Source organism: Castanea sativa, chromosome 8 (genome assembly GCF_040712315.1).
Source record: "Castanea sativa cultivar Marrone di Chiusa Pesio chromosome 8, ASM4071231v1".
NCBI classification, from domain to species: domain Eukaryota; kingdom Viridiplantae; phylum Streptophyta; class Magnoliopsida; order Fagales; family Fagaceae; genus Castanea; species Castanea sativa.
The window spans coordinates 36,214,028-36,220,677 of record NC_134020.1 but is presented as its reverse complement, the minus strand read 5'-3'; positions in this window follow the sequence as shown (position 1 = coordinate 36,220,677).

Genomic DNA, 6,650 nt, shown 5'->3' with positions numbered 1-6,650 from the left:
GATCTCCAGTAGGTGCTTGAAAGAGTAGAAGGTACAATAACCTCTCAGATCTCAAAAGAGCAGCTCTCTAATTAAGACTTGAAAAACATGCTTTAATGTTTTCCTTATATACTTAGTAAGTTTGAACTGTAATCCTAAATGTTTCATGCACTAACGGGTCTCAAAATAAAATATGCAGATCGCAGATCAATTGGTCGAGCTCTTCATATTTTCAATTCTTCTTTTTGCAGCTTGTACGTTCTTGAAATTTGACTTGTAGCACTTTTAGCAATGCTTAAAACAAGTTTATGTTCTTAGACAAGTTTATGTTCTCAGTTTGCCAACACATAAAGTATTTAGAACCTAATAGTAATAACAAAATTAGGACCTGTTACTAGATTGACTCTTTTTCATCCTTATGCCACTCAACTTTGAATCATCCAGTTTCCATGTCTTGCCCCATTTAGCCTGAATCGATCAATGCCAAGGGCAATATGCTAAAGTACCAGTTGTAGATCATTTCCTTAACACATAGTCAAAGGTCACATAGGGGACAGAATATTAGTGATAAAACTCAAGTAGTGTGGTTATGTATTATGATGGACTTCTCCTTATCTTAAAGAGTGTATATCCTTTTGTTTTTATGATTTTTACATCGTATGGATCTTAGTCTAGGCCTTTCCCAGTGCCTATCCCTAGCTTTTTTGTTGGCTCACTGCCTTAAGCACTTGGCCAAGATCTTGCATTTGGATTCTCCTTGCTGTATGGTCAATGTAAAGAAATCATGCACTGTCTCGTTATAAACATATACACATCATTAAATGTTGTCTATACCTTTGCATGGATGAATAATATATATAGAACCCGACGCATTGGCTCATATATATGACAAAACGAAGATTGTGCCATATACATAACCACGCAGTATACATACTGCAATAATAGGTTGATACTAGAACTTAATCACAAACAAACTAATATGATCTAGAACAAAGATAGTTTAACCCACTTATGGCAGGCCATATATAATATGTATATAGAAGTCCGCCTAAACTTAACATCTGAGTTTTAGGCCACCACATTCCCACTATCACTGCCAATATATTTTTTCAAACTCATACCTAGGGATTTGATGGTGATTATATATTCAAACTGCTTCCACAGTGTCCATCAAAAAAAAAAAAAAAAAACTGCTTCCACAGTGCCCAACATTGACGTTCTCTTCCTCGATCAGTTTTCGATAATGCTCTTCCTCTAGCATTTTTTACCATCAATTTTTTCCTTCTTGTGGCCAGGGAAGAGCTCATCATCATCAGGAGAACTAGGTCAAGCACAAGAAATCTCATTCCTGAGCTTTTTGGGATTTCCCTGTAAATTAATTCAAGACAAACAATTAGAACAATGTAAAACAAAAAAAGAACAACCAGACTTTGACGTCCTTTAGCTGAAGGGATCTAAAAGGCCATTTTCAACTAGAAATGCAACCTTTAACCGTAATAACTGATGATCATGATTGAGAGATTCATGTGATTCATCTGTTCATCTAACATTTGGTTCGATTTGAATCATACATTCTTAACATTGCCTAGAATTTCCTTAAATTCAACCATCTGAAATCCATAAGGGTATCACACAATTAGAATGATCATGCATGATATCATGAATATTAATAAATTCTAACTCGTTTGATTGTACGTGCATTTCATGTTCCCATTAATATCATATGGGGCCTACATATCATTAATCAATCCATGATATCCTATTTATGACACAAAAGTGTAGCTAACATTCTAAAACAATAAGTCAAGAAAATCAGTTTTGAAATTTAGTTGCATGCAGTGTACCCCTCCAAATAAGGAGCTTGACGATGGCTTCCTTTGTAGGTTCCTATCTTTGAACACGAACTCTGTCAATGATCAAGTCTCCATCTTTTCCCAAGGATCCACATATTTTAAAGTGGAGGAATTGTGCTAGTGATGGTGTTAGGGTCATATTTTTTAGTAGTTGGCATACCTTTTGACAAAATGCATTTTACTTGTATTTGGATAGTTTTAAGTGGATTTAAGAATATCATGAAATATGTTTCATAAACTAGACAAGTGGCATTAGTGAAGACATGAAAATTGCAACAAAAGAAAAAAAGAAAAAAGAAAAACAACGTGTGAAAAGTTGAAAATTGTGAACTTCGACACTAGCTCGATACAAGATGCTATCAAGAGTTAATGAATCTTGATACATCTCGATACTACTCAATCTATTGAGCTTTGTAGATCTTGAAATTTCATATTTGATTTTCGGCTAATGATAACTTGGCTATCTAGGGTTTCGTTCTCTAACCTACCAGATGATATAAAATGATTATTTTATACTAGTCATCATCACACACAGAGACTTATAAAGAGAATCTATACACTTATTGTGAAGTTACTGCGTTTTTATGCGCCTTAGGGTTTTGTGACCAGGTTGCTTCGTCTTTTCTTCAAGTGTATTGAAGAACTTTGCATTTAATAACAAGTTTCAAGTTGTTAGGAGTTAGTCGTGTACTGAGATCCGTGCAAAAGGATGAGGTCTCTGCAAAATCAAGACCAACATTGGCGTAAGGATTCTATTGTAGGTAGGTACTTTGAGATAGACCAAGTTGGGGTGCAATTCTTTGTACTTATAATCTCTTGATTTTAATTAATGATTCTTGGGAGTGGTGACTTAAAAATCACTTGATAGGGTTTATGTTTTGTGAATGTTTTCCCTATTAGTCAACAAATCCCGTGTAAAATATACCCTCTATTGCACTATTGATTATTTGAAGATTTTTTTGTGCTTCCACGATATTACATGTAATTTGACATAATTAATTAACTGGGGTAATTGAATTAATTAACTAGGGTCAATTTATAATCTAAAATTGACGGAGATTGAAAGGCTTTCATTCGGATGGATTTGGATGATAAAAACAATGACAGAGGAGAATTGACGTTGTGGCTTTGGATGGGACTTGAGGATTCATACTTGAATGGGAAAATTCAAGTAAATGGGAATATTCAAGTAGTTGAAGTATTTTTGTGATGGTTAATGGTGAGAATAAGCATTCAATTTAATGGTTTTTGGAGGAGGTTTTCCAAAGGTGAAGGGTGAAGGTATTTTTGCCACTTTCCGAACTTTTACATAAAAAAAAAATTCCAAAACTGGCCAAACTTGAGTCCTCATTGATGTTGATTCTTTTCCTTTTTATAGAAGAGGGATCTCTTGGTGGTTTGATGCTTGTGGACTATGGGATTTTTTTTTTCTTCTGATAAATGATTATGTATATCCAAAAAAAAAAAAAAAAAAAAAAATTGGGAAGTGGAAGACTATCGGAAAATTCGAGCAGAATATTAAATCGCATTCGAGCAATAATGTTAGCCCATCTCAAATTTTGTTGTCCATGAAACGATTGTCAGTATCCTAAAAATTCCGATTGAACATATGACTATATATATAACTAAATAGATTCGGATGCTATTTGAACAATCTGTTTCTTGATCAATAATGAGCCCAAAAGATCAACTAAAATAGTCCCAAAATCCAAACAAAGAACCTACAAATCTAATACCACTTTGTTGAGATTACAAAAACTTTGAAACCAATTTTTTATGAGTATAGTTAATTATATTTAATTTATGTGAAATTAAAATAGAAAAATATAATACACAATCACATAAGGAACAAAATTTTTTTTACTTTAGACTTGCATTCATTGGGATGTTAAGGAGAAATTTACGCTAGCAAAATAAAGAGATTACCTGAATGACACACATCTTTTGCAAAATCTAAATTCAAAATACATTGAAAGTGTTGTCTCCCTCAATTTACTAAGGCTAAGACTAAATTAAAAAAAAAATGATGTGCATATATATAACTCCAAAACTTGGAAATGTGCTGTGATGCACAATCCAAGTCATAAAAGAAAATAATTTGTTTCCAATAGTTTTATAACTCAACTGATTGATACATTTTAGTGTTTTTAATGAAGACATTTAGGTTTCAAATCTTTCTCACTCCCAATTCTATTAATGTATAAAAACCAAGGGAAAAGTTAACAAATGTCCTAAGAACATTTATTTAGAAAATATTTTTAGAAGTTTTTTATTGGAAAAGGCAAAAAATTGATTTATTTATTTATAACTTTTTATATTTTCCCTTAAATAATGGTATTAAAATTTTTCTAAAATAATTTATTAACAAATTCCCTAAGAGCATCCGTTAGGTCATGTGCAAGGTACAATAATGTGCTACACATACATACATACATATATATATATATATAGTAATTTTTTTTGAGAGAATTTCAACCTATGGCGTATGTCCGCTCCTGATGATAGTTCTTTATTATTAGACCAAGACACCAATTAGTTTTTTTGGTGTAGGCGGGGATTGAACCACAGATCTCTTATACAACCATCAGAAACTTTACTAGTTGCGCTAGTTGGAATCCATATATATATATATATATATATATATATATATATATATATATATATATATATGGTAATGGAATCTCTTGATGATGAGAGATAGGTGATAGGTCAAATCTTGCATGTATATATATGAAATATTCTACTCATGAAGTATATAAAAACTTTAATTATACGAATACCTTTGTAACAAATATTGCCCATTCTAATATAAATACAAAAACAAAAAACAAAAAACAAAAAATTCCTCATTTGAACTGAATTTATTAAACACATGAATTGAGACTAATTTTCAAAGTTGTTTCCAAAAGGAACATCAAGGATCTCTTAAATAACTATACTTTTCTTGTGGTAATGCTTCATCGCGTAATTGTTAAAATTATATCAAATAAAAGCTTAGCTTGCATTCGTTTCATCAGAGTACTGTTTCATTAATTATATATACACGAGTATAACCAAGCAATAATTAAACATACTCCAAACATAGTTTATGATTATTTATAGTTTTATATCACATAACGTAATTCCTGTACATAGTAGTTATTGGTCGCAGAAATAGGATATATAGGCAACCCAAACTACAAGCACAAATTTCTGTCATCTATACTACTACGGGTTTGACTTACCTCTAATGCATAGAAATACTAAAGAAAATACTGGCACCATACAAGTCTATATGGCCAATCCAGTACTCAAAGCATTAGATGAAAGCTTTATTTTACTATTTTATGCTTGGTCTAGCCTATAATATATTAAGCCCTACATCACAAGCATCACTTGGCTAAGTGCCCGTAGGCTTTGGTTTAGCCCCACCTTCATAATAAGGACCGAAATTTTGTCTAGGAATGGTGTGGTGATCATTGTTATCGTTTGGATTGCTCATGTCCTCGGTTAGCTGCCGCTGCTCTTGTTCATGCATTTCAACCATCATAGTTTTCCGATTTGTGGCCAAAGAAGAGCTCACCATCATCAATACTAAAGCAAGTGCTAGAAACCTCATTCTTCAACTTTTACTGTCACTGCCATTCAAAACCAAAAATTTAAAAAGATTAAACAAAGAAGAAGCAAGAAACAATATTATTATTCTTAAGTAAGGGAACTAGAATAATCAACTAGAAAAAGAAAAAAATTGTTTTAAATCTTTTAAATATCTATATATTTTTGGAAGAAGTGAAGAATATTTACTTACCCAACTAGAGGGTAAAAAGCTTTGGGACCTTATTACGGTATAGGAAGAAGTTTAACCAATTTATAGAGGCGTGCTAGGGTTTCTGTGATAGACATGTTGTCAATATAAATTTATTGATATATGGAGTCTCCACCAAAAGAGGCAATATTAAGTGGGATGCCCATATAATTGAAATCAAATTGTTTTTAAAAGAATTAGAATGATGAAGTTGCAAGATTTCTTTGGTCCACATTGGCACTATAAACTGGAAGATTCCACCTTAGCGGTGGAATCAGATAGGTAAAAACAAAACTGTCCATCAAGCACTCAGAAAGTTACCTGTTGCATTGCTCTATAAAAGAGGGTTGATTCGTTGTTTTGGTGATTAGGGTTTTGGTTGTTGTTGTTTTTGAGAAAGTGAAAAACTGTAGCCGTACTTTGTATTTTTTCCCTGATAATAGTGAAATCCCTGCAATTCCGTAGACGTAGGCAAATTGCTAAACCACGTAAATACTGTCTTATACGTATGATTTTTTTTTTTTGGTGTATATTTTCTTTATTTTTTGTTTCTCATAGGTTGAGAATTTCGTGGTAATGTCCCACAATAACCTATATCCGAATGGACACTGATTTCTTAGACGAATAAATGCGGTTTATTTGAGTATAGGCACTTGAAATTGCTTTTGAATTTAATAATGACATTGTAGCTATAATTAATTTCCAATCATCTTTAACCGATTGTAATTACCTATTTTCTACTCATATCTTCTATGAAATTGCAGGCTTAAGAACACGTTTGACCCTTAAATTTTGAATTTATTTTTATTTTAGCTATTTACGTTTAAATTTTTTTATTTTAGTCTTGCATGTTTGATTTTTTTTTTCCACACTAGCCCTTTATATTTCAAAATTTTCATAATAGTCCTTTATGCTTGATTCATTTTTTCATTTGGCCCATTACATTTCAAAATTTTCATTTTCATAACGGGCCAAATAGAAGACTAAATCAAACATGAAGGGCTAAATGGAACATTAAATCAAACATGAAGGGT